The sequence below is a fragment of the Hyperoodon ampullatus genome (genome assembly GCF_949752795.1).
Source record: "Hyperoodon ampullatus genome assembly, chromosome: 14".
In the NCBI taxonomy this organism is placed as follows: Eukaryota; Metazoa; Chordata; class Mammalia; order Artiodactyla; family Ziphiidae; genus Hyperoodon; species Hyperoodon ampullatus.
This window is the reverse complement of record NC_136927.1, coordinates 37,200,525-37,220,177: the sequence shown is the minus strand read 5'-3', so window position 1 is coordinate 37,220,177 and position 19,653 is coordinate 37,200,525.

Below are 19,653 nucleotides of genomic sequence, written 5' to 3'. Positions count from 1 at the left end.
AGCTGACTGGTGAGCAAGAAGGACTTTGACCAAGAGCCTGGCTGATTATCTGGCCTTAGGGAAGCATGTAGCAGCTGTCTCCTCACCCCAAAATGCCGGGATGGTAAACAATTCCATCGCGGCCACCAGTGAATCACACTCTTTGGTTTGTATCTTTGGTTTTGGAATTGGTCATGGGGCTTGCATTTACCAATGGGACCATGGCAAGTGTAATGCAAAGAGGTTTAATAAGCATTTGCACACTGGGCTTATCTTCTTGGAACACTCCTCTTGGAACCCAGCTGCCATGCCCTAAGGGATTCCAGGCTGTCCTCCATGTGGAGGGGTCCTAAAAGGGGAGACATGTGCTGAGAGAGGCCAGGTACAGAAGAGCCCAGTAGAGCTCCCAGCTGAACACACCACCATGAGTGACCCAATCAACACTATGTAGAACAGAACTGCCCAGTCAATTCACAGAATCATGAGAAATAAGAAACTGTTACTGTTTTAAGCCACTAAATTTGGGCTTAAAAGCAACAGAAAAGTGAAACATCAGGGCTGGGCTGAAAAAGAGGTCACTGGATAAGTCTGATCGCCCCAGCCTGCCACAGCCTGGCCCGTCCTATAATCCATGTGCTCAATGTCTACTTTCAAACCAATCCAACCTGCCTGCCTACCACCTAGCCATTGACACATAAAGACAAGGATACCTCAAGGATATTCAGAACAATATCCTTGAGGTCTCTTTCTGTGTCCCAGAAAGGCAGCTGAGAACATGAGCTCTGGAGTGAGTCTGCCCGAGTTCAAATCCCAGTACCCCTACCTACAAGCTGAGTGATCTCTCCGAGCCTCAGTTTCCCCGTATGTAAAGTGGGTTCATAATAGTCTGTATTGGGTTGAATAGCATCCCCTTTAAAATTCACGGCCGCCCAGAATGTGTGAATGTGACATTGATTGGAAACAGTCTTTGCAGATGTAATCAAGCTAGGATGAAATCATACTGAATTGGGATGGGCCCCAAGTCTAATATGACTGGTGTCCTTATGAGGAGAGGGAAATTTGGACACAAAGACATAGACAGAAGGAAGATGGCCATGTGAAGACAGAGACAGAGATTGGAGTTATGCTGCCACAAGTCAAGGAGTACCAAGGATTGCTGGCAACTACTAGAAGCTAGGAGAGGCAAGAAAGGATTTTTCCCTGGAGTCTTTGGAGGGAACAGAGCCCTGACAGTACCTTGATTGCAGACTTCTGGTCTCCAGGACTTCGAGATAATAAATTTCTGTTGTTTTAAGCCACCAGTTTGTGGTCATTTGTTCTGGCAGCCCCAGGAAACTAATACACAGTCCTTGCTGGGTGGTGATTGAATGAGTTAATATAGATAACCTTCTCTAGCAGAACTCTCACTATGGAAACTAAGGAAATAAATAGATTTGGATAGTGGGGGACACCTGTAAGGTACACTTATTATCACCCAGCACCCAGTAAGTGCTCAAGCAATGGTAACCATTACTATTGTTGACCAACTCTCCTTCTAGTCTTGTCCTGGACAGTCTCTGAGCTTAGGGCTCCATGTCCTAGATCAGTGATTCTAACTTCAGGGTATTCAAAATCACCTGGAGGAGCTCACTAAAAACACAGCTAATGGGACCCACAACTCTAGAGTCTGATTTAATCAATTGGGACTGGACCCATGAATAGTCATTTTTTAAAAGTACCCCAGGAACTACAGAAAAGGATGGTCCATAGACTATACTTCAAGAAATGCTGCCTGAGGACTTGGGGTATACACCCATTCTCTGGATGTGCTGTTGACTTGTCCTAAGGGATTCCAATGTGGACTCACCCCTCTGGCTCCAGTCCATCAAAAGTAGAATGTTCTACCCTGGCACTACCTAGATGCCAGCAGTTTGGCCAAACCTCCACTCCCTGACACCACCCAGACCCTAGGACATCGGAATTGCTAACACTTAGGCAAAAGGCTTGAGGCTGCTGAATAATAACTACAATAACACTTACCATTTATTGAGCATCTACTGTATGCTAGGTTTTTACACATATTATCCCTAATTTTCACAATAACTCTGAAAATTAAGTTTTAGACATTATTATTGTGCATTTGAGAAGACGATCTTTTGTAAATGCAAAGCTGTTTTTTGTATATACTGTTGGGTTTTGTAGTCATGCAGCCAGTAACCATGTCTGACCCAAAGTCCACAACTTCTCCTAGATACCATAATTCCTGCTTACTTGGTCCCTCTCTCTCCTGCCCTCATCCTCCTTCTAAAACAGAGAATAGCTGGCAGTATCAGTCAGGGTAGTTGACAATAGCTGCTATAACAAACATCTCCGAAATCCCAGTAGCTTAACAAACAAAGTTCATGTCTTACACACATCACAGTCTGATGAAGGTTGAGAAGCTCTCCTGGGAAGCTCTTTTTCACAGGTCCTGGCTCATTGCACAGTATAGTGTCATAATCTTCAAAATGTGGCTTGAACAGTCACTACCAAAGTCAAAAAGAGATCATGAAAAATTAATAGGGGGGTTTGTGGCCAAGCGTAGAAGAGGGTCAAATCCCTATAACCCACTTTCATTGGGCAGAATCCAGTCATATGACCCCAATCTCATTGTATAGGAGGCTGGAAAACACTCTTCCTGTGTTCCCAGGAAGAGGAAATGAGATGGGTATCTAGCCAGATTCAATCATACCTTGCAGGGGCTCCCATTTTCTAAGTCATGTGCCAGATAGTATAAACCATGTGCCAGGCAAATGCTTTACATGCATTTAATCCCCACAACAACACTATTATGTAGGTACTAATATTATTCCCATATATAGTTGAGGAAACAAAGCTTTGGGGAAGTTAAGTGACTTACTCAATGTTAAATACCTAATAAGTGTATAAACCAGGATTTGGATCCAGATCTAACTGCGCAGTCCATGCTGTTAACCACTACTCTATACTGCCTCCCGTTGGCCAATAAAAGAAACTGCACCTGTCTCAGTTAGACTGTCCCAGCAATCAAGTTAGATTCCCAAATCTAACTGTACCCCATGGGTAAAAAATTTTTTTTAATTAAAAAAAAAAAGTAAAATCATTGCAATCAGAGTTAAATTAGGTCCAGTGGGAGGATAGGAAGTTGCAATATACAGAACACACTCAAGCACAGATGCAAATGAATAAGAAGAATCCAAGCACATCCCCAGTGAATGCAAATCTATACAAATGAATGTATTTGGCTATGCCAGTCTATGTAAATAACAATGTCCTGAAAAGCAAAAGTGGGTGGGGGTCAGCTTTTCAGAAGGCAGTGCCCCTGCTCTTGTCCTCTCTTGGTATAAGGGTCACCACTGGGCAAAAGGGATAAACCTCCATATTGAATACTGTAAAGAAAAGATATACCAGGGGTGACATCCAGACCTTTGCAGGAGTTCAGATACCTGAGAGGAGGGAGGCCCAGCTTACCCAGCTCCCAGTGAGCTGCCACATTCAGTAAATTAGTAAAAATCAGTAGGGAAAAATCCTCTTTGCAAACAAGTGCCCATTTTCTTGTCCCAAAGGTAAATCAGCAAAAGCTGAATTGGAAATCTATCCTTCCAATGCAATCATAGTCAAACTTTGGTGTGCATTAGAATCACCAAGGGCTCTTAGTTAATGTGCACGTCTCTGTGCCAGTCCTCAAGACCTCCTGAGTCAGGCAGGCTGGAAATCTGCACTTTTAAAACACATCCCTGATGATTCTGAATCAGGTGACCACCTGAATGACCATTCAGACTGAATGGCTTATTTTAATGCTTAAACTCAGAATAATTCCTAGATTCTAATCCTGGCTCTTCCTCTTGCTGGCTGTGTGATTTTAGGCAAATAACCTCTCTGAGTGATTCCCACTTCCTGGTATTCACCCCCATATGTAAACTCCTGCTTTTGAGTGTACATGGGACCCATGACTTGCTTCTAATCAACAGAACACAACAAAAGTGACGGAAAGTCACTTCCATGATTAGGTTACAAAAGATTGTAACTCCTGTTTTGCTAGAAGACTCTGTTATCTTCTCAGCTTGCACATTTTGATAAGGCAAGCAGCCATTTGGAGAGACCCACTTGTCAATAGACAAGAGGAACTGAAGCTCTCATTCCACCAGCCATGAGGAATTTAATCCTACCAACAACCACATGAGTTTGAAAGCAGACCCTCACCAGTTGAGACTTGAGACCCCTGAGCCCCCATTGACACCATGATTGCAACCCAGGAGAGAACTGAGCCCCAGGATCTGAGCTCTGCCTGAATTCCTGACCCACCAAAACTGTGCAATAATAAACGTGTGTTCTTCTAAGTCACTAAGTTTTACGGTAGTTTATTAAGCAGCAATAGAACCAATACATTAATTAATTAATTAATTAATTAATTAAAATAAAATGTAAAAAATTAGTTTAAAATAAAGAAGAAAGGAAAAACCTAAATGTCTTCATCAGCAGGGTAATGACAAAAAAAAAATCCATGATTATATTTGTAATCCATGAAGTCCATGAAGTCCACGAAGTGCTTAACAGCCATTAAAGATAATGAAGTAAGTCTACTTCCATTGACATGGCAAAAATTCCAAGACACATTTCTGGTGGAATTTGAAAAAAAAAAGTTACAATAGCAGAAAGAACAATTTGATAGGTAAATGATACCACTTATGTTTAAAAAATAATCCACTCTGCACACACATTCTCATGGACACACACAGCATTTATCTTCAATGAATATGTAAACAAGTATGTAGAAAACAATACAACATAACGGCTAAGGGGAGGATTCGACTCATACTTCCAGGACTCACCTTCCAAATATCTCATTTATTGGTTGTGCGACCTTGGGAACATTTCTGAAATCCTTTGAGCCTCAGTTTCCTCATCTGTAAAATGGGGTTGTGAAGATTAAATGAGCTAATATAAGACTGGTGTATAATCAGTGCTCAATGGATGTTTGTTATTATCAATACTAATACAATGGGTATTCTTATTACTATTATTCATCTGGAAAGATGTACACAACAGTAAAAACAATGAGTGCCTTAGAAGGGTACTGGGATGAGAATGGAGGACAAAGGGGTCTTGAGACCTATCTGTAATTTTCTATTTTTTTCAAGGACAGTATTTCAGGTATCATGTAACAAACCATCCCCATGGATAGTCAAATAGGTACAGTGAAGCAGGACAGACACACAGCAGGAAGTAGTCTGTTCCCTCCGAAGGTGGAGATGCTGTCAAGGCAGGCTGCATGGAAAACATGACATACTCCGGATCACCCCTTCCACTGACATTTTCTCCATATACAAGTTTTCCTCTGGCAGTTTTTTTCTGAAGACCAGGATACCTTCCCGTACATCCCCCGCCCAGATTGATGAAGATCCTCCTGCGAGGCTGGGGAAGGGACCCAGAGGCTGCTTCCAAAGTTCCCCAGGGACCCAGTGGGATGACTGGGCTATTTGCCAGCCTGATTTGACTGGCCTTCCAGGACACCTAGTGAGCTCTTCCAGCCCCACTGAACCATCCATTAATAAACTCATGATAACGAGCTGTCTTCCCATTCAAGGATGCTACTGCTGATTGCTGCTGAGGGAAACCTGTGTTCTGTGAAGGGGGTTGGACAGTAGTGGTGATGGGTGACCACCGTCCTCTGCCTGCCCTCCCTCGTCTACCCTGATCTTCCAGCTCACCAGGTTGGCAGTGGCCACTGACTGGAGTGAGGAAACTCATTGGGGGGGCTTCTGAATATAAACAACTAAATCCCCCAACACCTTGAGGATCAAACCACAATTGGGATCTCATTAACTACACATCTTAACCAACTGAACTAAATGTCTACTGTGAATGAACATCTCCTTTCAAAGCAACAAATTCACCCAGAGGAAGCAATTAACTGGATCAATAAAGGTAGGACGGAGCAGAGAAGAAACATTTATCAACAGTCTCCTAATCACTTGTCTATTTCCCCTCCTCTCCCATTTAATTTCCCCAATAGTCTTTTTGTAAATTATTTTTAATTTTATAATAAAAATATATTACTATGTATTATAAAAATATTTATTATATGATAAAATAATTTTATTATATAGCCTCATAATGTCTTACTACTGTTATTGTCCATTTTATTGATGAGAAAACTGAGGTTCAGAGAGGTTCTGTGATGTCCTCAATGCTACATAGCTAGGAAGCTAATGAATTTGGTCCTTGGCACATTATTATGTCCACTTTACAGATGAGAAAACTCAGGGGTCCAAGCTTGAGAGATTAAGTGGCTTTCCCAGGGAGGAGTATGTGGCTGGGAAGTGGTGTGGTCATTATTTCTGATCTCAGATGCAGAGTTCTTTCCTTGATTTGAGGCTCAGAGACAGAAGCAGCATCTCACCCTCTTAATCACCCACTTGGAGGCTGGATCAGAAATTTCCTGATCCCCTATATAGCACTGCTTCTTGAAAGGTGGTCCTGGATTCACTCACAGCAGAATCAAACCGGGATGCATGTTAAAATGCATATTTCTGCGCCCTGCCCAGGTCTTTGAATCAAATGCTTTCACCACAAGATCAGGAATCTGCATTTTATTTATTTATTTTTTAAACATCTTTATTAGAGTATAATTGCTTTACAATGGTGTGTTAGTTTCTGCTTTATAACAAAGTGAATCAGCTATACATAAACCTATATCGTCATGTCTCCTCTCTCTTGTGTCTCCCTCCCACCCTCTCTATCCCACCCCTCTAGGTGGTCACAAAGCACCGAGCTGATCTCCCTGTGCTATGTGGCTGCTTCCCACTAGCTTTCTATTTTACATTTGGTAGTGTACATATGTCCGTGCTGCTCTCTCACTTCGTCCCAGCTTACCCTTCCCCCTCCCCGTATCCTCTCCCCCTCCCCATATCCTCTGCATTTTAAATAAACATCCCAGAAAAAAAGGTCCTATGCACACTGAAGCTTGAGAACCACATCACAGGCATCCTTCCCTAATGCTTGGTACATCTTGATCCAAGAAAGGACAAGGCAGCTTTTGAAAGAGCAGTGTTTTATACTGTTGAGCCAAATTTTTTAATCTGTCATCATTTTACATTTATGAAGTTCAGTTCTGTCCGCTTAATCAGAGGTCTAAAGTTGGCAACCTAGAGTCTTTCTTTGGCCAGCTGTTTAGTCTGCCTCCCCCCCACCGACTCCTTACCTACGGTTTTGTAAAGAATCTGGTCAAGGCCCCTAGGTTCAAATCCTGGCTCCAGCTGTGCCTCTTACACACTCTGGATCTCAGTTTCCTCAAATGCCAAATGGGGTAATAATAGTTCACGCCTCACAGGCACCTGAGAGTGTTAAACACGCTCATTAATATAAAGCTTATAGAAGAGTGTCTGGCAGACAGTAAATACTCAGTGAAGGTTAGCTGTCAATATTAAAATGCAGAATTCTAGATTTTCTTGATTTACCCATGGCAACACACAGCTGGATCCAGGTGGTGGACTGGAGGGTGCAGTCACCCCACACAGCACTTAGTCACCTGGCCATCCCTCATGAGGATTCTTCAGCTGGCCCTGCAGGCCCTTGTGTTGGTGACACTGAGGGCTTAATTGAAAACATATGACCATTATTGCTCTCTGCCAGGAGTCAGGGGCTCCAACACCCTCATCCCAGAACACCAGGCCAAGCCACACCCAGCCAGGGGCCACCCCAGGACTCAGCACCCACATTCCTGGGGATGGACCTGGAGCAAGAGACTCCTTCAAGCCCTTCAAGACAAACCCCTACTTTCCTGCCTGGCCTCACAGCTCACGGCTCTCCATCCGCAGCATCATCTCCAGTGGGATTGGTGCAGGTACCCAGCCATCACACCATCCTGTGCTGCAGGGAAGTACTATAATACAAGCATAGTGATAATTCTGGGACTGGTCCTTCTAAGGTCTTTTCCCCTGGCTAACTCACCCTCTCTCCTTCCGGTTCCAGCTTAACTGTCACTTCCTGCAGGCGGATGCCAACTCCACCTGCAGAGGTTGCTCCCACTTCCCGGGGTTCCTGCTCTCCAGCAGTTATCGCGCTGGGGTTGGGTTACCTGTTTATTGTTTCCCCTCATAGACCAGGAGATCCTTGAGGCCAGAGTCTGTGTCTTGTTCACCATTGAATCCTCAGTACCTAACAAAATATTTAGCACAGGGCTTCCCTGGTGGTGCAGTGGTTGAGAGTCCGCCTGCCGATGCAGGGGACACGGGTTTGTGCCCCGGTCCGGGAAGATCCCACATGCCGCGGAGCGGCTGGGCCCGTGAGCCACGGCCGGTGAGCCTGCGCGTCCAGAGCCTGTGCACCGCCAACGGGAGAGGCCACAACAGTGAGAGGCCCGCATACCGCAAAAAACAAAAAATTAAGCACATAGTTGGCGCTTAATAACTGTTTGTTGAATAAGTGACTAAAAACAGGGATTCTGTTGAGATTCTGAAGAGGGACCAGAATTCTCTTTACAAAAGAAAAAGAGAGAAACAAGCAAGTGAGTTTTCTTACTCAGTCTGTGAACCTTCACAACCACCTTATGAAGAGGTTATTATAAATCCTTTTACAAGTAAGAAATCTGAGTTTCAGAAAGGTTTAAACTATTTGTTCAAGGCTATGAGCCAAACAGGGGTCACCAAAGTCTTTCTGTAAAGTCCCAGTTCATGGACATTTTAGGTTCAAGGGTCATACAGTCTCTGTGGCAACTACTGGACTCTACCATGACAGCACAAAAACTACAACATGTAAACAAACAGGACTGTGTCCCAATCAAATTTTATTTACATAGCAGGCAACAGGCAAGATTGATAAACCCCTGAGGTAGGCACTGATCTAAGGTAGATCTGAACCCATGTTTGTCCGTTACATACTCAAACGTTTCAGACAGAAAGTTGGAGAAAGACGAGTAGTACAAATGGTGAAGGTCCAGGAAGAGGTGTTTGCTTTGGAAAAGGCCAGAGCAAATTGAGCAGATTGAGCAAATCTGATCATGGAAGCTCATGTGATTTAGTCCTCAAGTAGGTCCTTATCGAGTACCTACTGCGTGCTAAGCTTTCGCTAAGGACTCAGGGGACCCAAGCATGCATAAGACTGATCCCTGGCCTCTCGTAGCCTGCAGAGTAGTAAATGAAACGATATGTATGCCCTTTCCTTTAATCATTCAATATTGAGCACCTACTATGTGCTGGGAGTGAGACAATAACAGTGGACAAATCAAGGCTTGGTCCCCTGCTTTTAGGCAGGTTAAAGCCCAGCTGCAGAAAGAACATGAAATAATAACCACACGGATAAATATTTAATTACAAATTGGGATAAATGCCACGAAGGGAAAGAACATGATGCTATAAGAGAGGATAACGAGAGAAAATACATTTAGGTTGAAGAGCAGGGCGATGGTCAGGGAAGAACTCTCTGGAGAAATGGTAAATGCCCCAAAACTGAGACAGCAAAAAGTAGAGGCAGTTCAGAGGAGGAGTTAGGAGAGGCTTCTGGAAGGCCGTGACATTTGAACTCTACTTGGAAGGATGAGTGGGACTTGGTGGTGCAGGAACCAGACCGCCATGGACAACTGTGTAGACTGTACATAGCACAAGTGCCAGGGATACCTTCACATAGACAGGGTGGGAATGGCACCCCCTATTGTTGTACAGTTGTACAACTGTATGCAGCAATCTGTGCTGGGGTAAGGAGTTCCTGTACGAGGGAACAGGGAGCGAGGTGATGGCTGGGAGCCCTTAATTTCACCAGGACCACTGGTAAATTGCCCCGGCTTGAACACTTCATGTTCTATATTCTGTCTCCCCTTCTCTTCATTGGGCTGCAATGTGTGCATGGTGGGGTGTTCTCAGGTCTCCTTAGCAGCTATGATGGATGTCTTCTCCTTGCCTGTATCGATTCCCCCAGTGAGGCCCTTGTCTGCTTCCTCATCAACCCTCCTTCTGCCTGCAGTGTGTTAAGTAGGTACTCAGCCCCATACTTATTACTCCTGTTTAATGAGCTGGCAGCAAAAACTTGCTGATATAAAATTCATATTTATTTAATTTGATTGTCCCTGAGCCTGCTCCTGCGTGTCTAACCTGCTTGTCCTAGTGGCTGGGACCACTCTGGATTATTGTGTTACAGTTTTATTGATGTGCAGTCTATCTGCTCATTTCTTTGGACAAGAAGTCACACCCGCCTCACCACCACCAATCTCTGTTGGTTGGATATCGGAGGGTTTTCCGCCTGGCCACACTCTAAGCTGAGTATGGGAGAGTTAAGGCAGGGGTCTAAATTCATATGCCTGCCAGGACCTGGCGGGTATGGCAGATGAGGGTACTGGGCTGGGGGGCAGGAGGGGATGAGGAAGCACCATCTAAAAGGGATGGCCCAACTCAGCCCCCATCCCTTGTTGCCATGTGCGAAATGGGATCCCAGTGTGAGCAGATCTTCAGTGTTCCAGGAACTTGGGAAAGGGGGATTTGTGTGTGTGTGAAATCTCTCAATTTTAAATACCTGCAATTAATCTTTAAGAATGTTTTTAACACTGAGAAAGCCAAACAAATTACATCTAGAAGTCAAATCCAACTCTTAGGCCACCAGTTGGCAATTTCTAAGCAAGGAGAAACTGAGAGTCTGAAAATGAGACAACTTCTCCTGGTGGAAGCCACAGATCGTTTTGCAAGGCAGTAGGACTTAGTAGTTAAGAATACAGGCTTTGAAGTCAGACAGACCTGAGTTCAATGCAAGATCCACCATGTGGCCTGCCTTGACCAATGAAATGTGAGCACAGTGGGGTGTATCACCTCAAGGCAGAAACTTTAAGAACCAATGCCCTATTTGCTATATGCCCTTTCCTATACTGTGACTACATGCCAAGATTGGAACCTCCATCATCCTGGGTCCCTCAGTAACTGTGAGGAGCAGATTCCCCTGTTGAACTTTAGCACGCACATGGCATGAGTCAACTAAGTTCTTAACTGGAAAAAAATAGTAAGTTCTTAGGGAGCCATTGAGTATTTGGGGGTTTTTGTCACTGTAGCAAAACCTACCTTATCCTGACTGGCATGTACTTCATAAAGTCATTATAAGAGTTAAATTAATTAACAAATAAATACATGTAGAACAGTACCTAGAACATGGTAAGCCCTTGTATTAATCCGCTTTGTGAGATATCAGATAACCCCCAAATTTCAGTGGCTTACAACCACAGAGGTTTACTTCTCAGTCTCATGATGATGGGCAGCCTTATCTGGAATAAGCCCTTAGATGGGCCATCCCTGTGGCAGAAGGAAAAGAACAAGAGAGCTGGCAGAAAGAGGGAACAGCTTTAAAGCATCAGACGTCCATTACATCCACTCACATGCCATCAGTCAAAGCAAGTCACGTGACCAAGCCCAATGTCAGTGGGGCAACAATATTGTTCCAATGGAAGTAGCAAGTAATCGGGAAAAAAATATAAAATCTAACACAGCCCTCAGTAAAAGTTAGCTGTTAAGCTTTCCAAACATGGCAGAAGGGGCCAGCAAGGAGAGGTTGGGCTCTTAGGGGCAAAGATATATGGAAGGATGGTGAGGATGGCTTGGGGTCTGTCCCCACCTGGTCCCTTGGAGATCAGCAGTCAAAAAATCCAGTTTCGAATGGGGTCTCGGATACAGAGACCCAAACACAATTTTATGTCCACAAAATTAAATATGATCCAGAGCACTGAGAAAGACCTTCTCCCTGCATTGTGACCAGGATACAGGAAGAATGGACTCAGATGCTATGCTATTTCAGCACCTGAAGGATTTGTCTTTTGGGGAAGGTTGGGCAATACCTCCATGACTGGGGGCTGGCATTCTTAGAGGTACCAGCACAGCAGCCACAGTGAATGTCCCCTCCTCTCGTGCCCTGTCAGACAGCCAAGATGAGCCAGAGGGCACAGGGAGGCAAGCGAGAGGACAGGTCAGGGTCATGTGAGATACCACTGGGACTGCAGGAATGATGGGAAGACCCGGGAAAAGGCCCGCAGCAATTCTGTGCTAAACAGGTAAAGCCATGAGCCAGCAAAAGCCACTGTCTCAGTAAATAAGGTTCCATTGGTCCCCAAAGTCTGCTGAGCCCTGTAAAATCAGGTCACTAGGAAAACTATACATTGGTATGGATAAAATATAAACAAATGAAAAAAAATCATCTCTACACAGAAAAATGCAGAAAACACCACTTGACCCTCGCAGGCTTTTTCTCACCTTGGTGGGCTTGAGTAAGGGGGCACACTGCAAAGGTAAGGCTAGGGTGGCAGCTGTGACTGCTGGCTGGGGTCAGATGGGATGGGTGAGAAGGGGATGGTGACTTTCCCCCATGGGAGCCCCCTGAAGACAGCCATAGCAAGGAGAGGAGTAACTATGATTTGGAGATGAGAGTTAACATCAACATTATTCAATAACAATTATTAAAACCATTCTAAAAGCTTGTTATTAGGTTGAACCATATGAAATATCTGATATCTGACCAGTTCTAACCTATCAGAATGGCGATCTCATATGGTTCAACCTAATATATGCCAGGCATTGTACTAAGAAGTTAACATGTATCATCTCATTTAATACTCATTTCAGCTCTCTGCGGGGGTCCCATTATTATCTCCATTTTAGAGGAGGAAACTAAGACCAGTGAAGTTAAATTATTTACCCAAGGTAAAACATTGCAGACCTAAGACATAAACCCAGGGGGTCTTAATCTAGGAACAAGGGTCTTAGCCACTGGCTACTCAAAGTGAGGTCCAAGAACCAGAAACAACAGTACCTCCTGGGGATTTGTTTAAAATGCACAGTCTCGTTTGCATACCCGTGTTCATAGCAGCATTATCTATAAGAGCCAAAAGATGGGAAGAACTCAAAAGTCTATCAACAGGGCTTCCCTGGTGGCGCAGTGGTTGAGAGTCCACCTGCCGATGCAGGGGACACGGGTTCGTGCCCCGGCCCGGGAAGATTCCACATGCCGCGGAGCGGCTGGGCCCGTGAGCCATGGCCTCTGAGCCTGCGCGTCCGGAGCCTGTGCTCCGCAACGGGAGAGGCCACAACAGTGAGAGGCCCACGTACTGCAAAAAAAAAAAAAAAAAAAAAGTCTATCAACAGATGAATGGGTGAACAAATGTGGTATACAAGGGAATATTATTCGGCCTTTAACAGGAAGGAAATTTTGATACATGCTACAATCTCAGTGAACCTTGAAAACATCATGCCAAGTAAGTCAGTCGGACACAAAAGTACAAATGCTGCATTCCACTTATATGAGCACCTAGAGGAGTCAAATTCATAGAGACAGGAGTAGAACGGTGGCTTCCAGGGCCTGGGGGAGGCGGATGGGGAGCTGTGTGATGAGTGCAGAGTGTCAGTTTGGGATGAGGAAAAAGTTCTGGAGACGACTGGTGGTGACAGTTGCACAACAGTATGAAGGTACTTAATGCCCCTGAACTGTACACTTAAAAATGGTAAATTTTATGTTGTGTGTCTTTTACCACAATAAAAATAATAATTATTATTATCACTCCAAAAATGCAGTTTGGGGCCACACTCAAGACTAGCCCAGGCCCTGCCTTTTTTTTTTTATATAAATTTATTTATTTTATTTATTTATTTTTGGCTACTTTGGGCCTTCACTGCTGTGCGCAGGCTTTCTCTAGTTGCGGTGAACGGGGGCTACTGTTCGTTGCAGCAGGCGGGCTTTTCATTGCGGTAGCTTCTCTTGTAGAGCACGGGCTCTAGGCATGCGGACTTCTGCAGTTGTGGCACGTGGACTCGGTAGTTGTGGCTCGCGGGCTCTAGAGCATAAGCTCAGTAGTTGTGGCACACGGGTTTAGTTGCTCCACGGCATGTGGGATCTTCCCAGACCAGGGCTCGAACCTGTGTCCCCTGCATTGGCAGGCGGATTCTTAGCCACTGTGCCACCAAGGAAGTCCCAGGCCCTGCCTTTTTAACAAGATCCCCAGGTACACGTCTGCACATTAAAATCTGAGAAACACTGTCACCAGATGCAAAGAAGCACTTGCAGGGACGGCTGTAAACAGGGAAAAGTACAGTGTTGACCTAAATGCAGAAAACAAGTGGGAGGAGCTCTGAGCACCGCTTCCCCCTCCGTAGGCCCCCACCCACTCTCAGGATGTGATTTCTGTCCAGCAGCCTCCCAGTCCTGCCCAGCACCAGGGAAGGTGCTTGTGACTAGTGGGGTCCTGGCATGCTGGCTGTCAGCTGGGACAACAGAGCTCACCTCCCCACCATGTTTAGCTTGGCTGTTTTGAGCCCCTTGGCCGCCAGTAGGAATCACTGTGGTGCCTCAGAGCTCCGCTACAGATGAAATTAATTCCTCCAGAGCAGGGGGAGCTGGGCGGGCAGGGAGCACTCACAGGGATGGTGGAGCAAACTATTTTGGCAGCAGCTGTTCCATTTGGGGAACTAATGAGACTCAAGGAAATACCTGCCGAGGGATGCCAAATACTTGTTTGCTTGTGGAGCTGATACAGCCTTGGCCAAACTGGACAGTGATGCAAAAGTGTCCATCATTTTTTGTTCCATTTTGTGGCTCTGTTTTGCGTTTCAGAAAGAGCAGAATTAAAACTATATCTGTCCCCAGGCTACCCCTCTGTTCTACAAAGATTCAGGAAAGACATACACTTTGGGAACACAATGTTGGGTGAACACAATGTTGGGTGTTCCTAGAGTCACTTATTGGGACCCCCTACCGACTCACTCACCACCAAGCCCTGACACCACCACCCCCTTCAAACTGTGCTGCCTTTTGTAGCCAATGTATCTCTCTTGGCTCCAAGAGATAGCCAAGAGCTGGTATAACATTTAAAAGTCACAAGCCCAGGTGAGCAAAAGTATAATCTTTCTTATTTCCTTATCACTGGATTTTATCATTTTCCAGAGTCCCCACTCTATCTGGCTGCAGTAAACCTAATCCTGTTCACTTGAGGATAAACTTGGACAATTCAGGAAGAACTCAGCAAATTCAAGGTTTCATTGGTTATTTCATGGTCTGTTCCCTTCTGCCTTCTCCTTCCAGTTGCATCTAATTTCTGAGAGGCTTACATAGCATCATGGCATTGGTGGGGTAACTCTCTGGCCCTTGGTTATCCCTCTGGTATCCACTAAGGAGTACCTTGTCTTGTCTGGTCTTTAATCAGCATCCTTACTCCTTGTTGACACCACAGGGGCTTCTTAATGTTTCCTGGTATCCAGTCAGTGAGGGCCATTCCCCCTCACTCCCACTGCAAGGCTCTCAGTGCCTTAACCCTGCCGACCTTGGATGACCTTGGGTACAGAGAGTGTGTTCTGTGCTCCCTGGGAGATGCTGGGGATGTTAAGGACTCAGTGAGCCTGCCCCAACTAGTCTGCTCAGACAACACTCACAGCCACGTCTTATGCACCATTCCAAGCCAGGCTGCATAGGAGCTTCTCTATGAGACTGAATAGATGAGGCTCAGCTCCCTTAAACCTACCTAGAATTTGTTCAACATCCTCCTCGTTGAGGCTCAGTGTGGGAGGAGACAAGGGACAAGGTCCCTTCTCTAAAATACTTGTGGCTGATTGGCTTTCCCAAAGAGAGAGCCAACAATGGTCTCTCATCCCACATCTCTACTTACAGTGTGATCTTGACAATCCATCCACTGAGCAGTGGATCTACATCCCTTTCCCTTGAAACTGAGCAGAAATTTATGACTGCCTCAGCCAATAATGTAAGGGTAAAAGAGACCTCATGTGACTTCCAAGATCAGATCATCTAAATGTTATGCATTTCCACCTTCTTCTCTTGGGACACTTTGCTCTTGGAACCCAGACCCCATTCTGTGAAAACTCTAAGCATCTCAAGAAGGGGCTCATGGAGAGGAACCAGATCCACGGACGTGGTCCCGGCCCCAGCTGAGCTCCCGACCAACAGCCGGCACCAACCTGCCGGCCATATGAATGAACCATCTTGAAAATGGATCCTCCTAACCACCCTCAACCTCCACCCACCCACGCCATTTCAGCTGAGGAGCTTCTACACCAAACTTGCAGGATACTGGCAAAATAGATGAGTACTATTGCTTTAAGCCACTAAATTTTGGGTTGATTTGCTATGTAACAATAAATAACTGATTCGATACTTATCGGCACCTAGTTTTGTTTCTCTTTGTTTCTCTCTCTTCCCAGGGAGATTTTTTATCACTTCTGTAGTGATAAAACTGATTCTTCATTTAAGCTTTCCAATTGTTTTATTATGGCATAAACCTTACACCTCAAGCTCTTCAGGATTCAGGCTTTTGAAACTGTAAAAAACCTAGCTCTTTTAAACCAAGACTTGGCTTTCAAAATCATTGTCAGGTGCCAGGAGTTTCGAAAGCCTGTTTGGATACTCAGAACCTAAGCATTGTCTTTTCTTCCTCTGTGCATTCCTGCTGTTATGGCCTCTCCCTGAGGGTGATAAGGATGGAATGAGGTGGGAAGGACAGTGATATAAGGAATTTCCGGGAGGGGTGGAAAGCACTGAATAGCATTTTATCATTATTATCGTGCCATTTTTACCAAAGCAGAGGCAAATCTTCAGCATGCAACATTATCCCATTCCTTTGTTCTCCTTAAATTAACTTAAATCCACCTCTGGGTCCCCATCCTATTGTACTGGTAGGAAAGTTGACCTCGGACATTATCAGAACACCTTTCCTGAGCACTACAGCCCACTAACCCTGAGGGTCATACAAAAATCCCGAGGTCTTACTCAGCCCAAACTCTTCAGGTAGTATGCGCTAGTTTTTTGGCCTATGTCGTCACTGCCGGCACATACATTGTCCAGGCTAGTCAGCATGGATTCTTGTGAAGGGCTAGGTAATAAAGACTTTTGACCTTTCAGACCATACAGCCTCTGTTGCAACTACTCAGCTCTGACGCTACATTGCAAAAGGAGCCATAGGCTGTATAAATGTGTGGTCACGGCTGCGTCCCAATAAAACTTTATTTACAGAAAACAGGCAGCAAGCCATAGTTTGCTGACTCTGGGTCTAAACCAGTGTAAGTCCCTTGAATTCCTGTGTTTCTCTGATTCTGGCCAAGAGAGAGGCATAGAAATCTTTGCCAGAGCTGGAATCCCAGACCCTTAGGGTTCAGAATCCCAGGTGAATTGTACATCTGTGAGGTGTTGCTTCCGAGCGAGGTGGAAGTCACAACTGTATGGTTCTCTCCAGAGAAACAGAACGAATAGGACATACAGAGACACACAGAAGGAGATTTATTATGAGAGACTGGCTTACATGATTATGGAGGCTGAGAAGGCCCATGATTTGCCGTCTGCAAGCTGGAGGCCCAGGAAAGCTGGTGGTGTAGTTCCAGCCCAAAGCCAAAGGCCTGAGACCCAAGACTGCTGATGTCCAAGGGCAGGAGAAGATGGATGTATCAGCCCAAGTAGAGAGCAAATTCACCCTTCCTCCACCTCTTTGTCCCACGCAGGCCCTCAGTTGCACATCCACAGAGGTAAGGGCCCCCTTCTGAACTCAAGCCACAAAGTCAGAGGCTAATCTCTTCTCAGAAACACCCTTACAGACACACCCAGCAATATTGTTTGACCAGCTCTCTGGGCCTACTAGACCAGTCAAGCTGACACACATACATCACACCAACTCATCAAGTGACTGGCCAACCTTCAGCCTTCCCAGATGCCAGGAGCACGTCCTTTCTCTGACCTTGCCCTCCAGTGCCCTCCCTCCTCCCCCCTCATCTCTTCAGTGAGTTTAGGCATTTTACAAAGGACAGGAAGAACCACTGACTTTGAGCAGATTCTTCTTTTAATCCTGTCAACACCCCCAAGGGTTAGAAATGCATGCCTAGCAATCCACTTGAAACAGCAAAAGAGAAAAACATAACGGTACAATGAACACAAATTAACACACCATGCATTACCTTGTCAAATAGTGTATTACACTTTTCTGTTTACTTGACTTTCCCTCACACACGCTGTGAGATCCTAGAGGGCAGAGACCAAATCTCACTCAACGCTGTCCTTCAGCTCAGCCCCAGCACATCATAAGTGCACCATAAATATTTTTTGAATTAAATAAAGTATTCATACATCCTGCAGAAATATGTGGTGGTTGAGTCCCAGAATCCTTCTCTGTAGCTTATTTAACAGTGAAGTAGCTGAAGCCCTCCATATTTGCAATCTCTAAAATTGTAGAAAGCAATTCTGGTGAGCACTGTTAATTAAAATATTAAATAAGAGTGTGTTAGGTTAGAGGCAGATGCCCTGCACACAGTGTTAGGTAGCTGGTCAGACATGAGTGGGTCCCCACCCCGTCCTGGACATGGTCTCCCTTCCCTCCCCCACCTGGACACTAGTGATCAGAACACTCCCAGAGATCTTTTCTCTTGTGGTCAAGGACCACCGCTAGTTTTCCAGCCATATCATGACCAAGTGAGATAAAATTGTCAGCACAGGTTGACGCAGGTTCACCAAGACCTAAAAGGTGACTCAAAGTAACCCAGGGTTTATTATGCAGTATTTAATTTAATAAATTAGCATTGCAGTTTTTGCCCCACCTCCCACCCCCCCCCCATGGGTTTCACTTGGGTGCTTATGGGTAAGTGCCTGCACACTAGGAGAAAAGTTATATAACCTAAAGCTGTCAATCAACTTGTCAGTCAAATGACGCAGGACACAGGGAGGGACCACTACTACTCTAAAAAAACCAACCCTTACCAAATGGAAAATAGATAGCTAGTGGGAAGCAGCCGCATAGCACAGGTAGATCAGCTCGGTGCTTTGTGACCTACGGAGGGGTGGGATAGGGAGGGTGGGAGGGAGGGAGACGCAAGAGGGAAGGGATATGGGAACAGATGTATATGTATAACTGAGTCACTTTGTTATAAAGCAGAAACTAATACACCATTGTGAAGCAATTATACTCCAATAAAGTTGTAAAAAAAAAAAAAGAAACCATGCCTCACCCTGAAACTCATTCCCTTCCTAAGAACCTAAAGCCCAGGACTCTAAATTTTCTTACGGCACACCCCATTAATAAAATATTTTCAAGCATGCACCTCCAGTATACATACATGTATATGTAGATTATATGTATGTCCTATTATATGGAAATGTGGGATGATTATAAAACATCCATGGTTGGGGAGGGTGGATTTTCAAAGGATGGAATGAAAAATAACTAGAAAAAGTCTAATTTTTCTCCCCACACCCCAAGAGATGTGTCAGTTTAGAAGCCCATTGTCCTAAACAATAAAGGTCCCCTAAAGAAAATCCGAATATGTCATTGTCATTTAGGCAAAACAATATTCCTCAAGGGGATTCTGAATTACCTAACCCCCAATAAATAACCTATGCAAATCGGCAGCCTCTTAAATCTCTTTAGCAAACTAATGTATTCTTAAAGACCCAGCAGTTTAGCAAAGGCAGTTGCCTAGGTGTGGTCTGTGAACCAGCAGCATGAACAACACCTGGGAGCACAGAAATGCAGAATCTCAGGCCCTATTCCAGACCTGCTGACTCAGCATCTGCACATGAGTAAGATACCAAGACGAGTCTTGACAAGGACTGACCTAAAACATTGTTTCTCAAATGTCCCTGATTATAAGAATCACTGGTAATGTGTGAACAAATTTACACCTTTCAGTCCCACTCCAGACCTCCTGAACCAGAACCCTCGGTGCAGGGCCT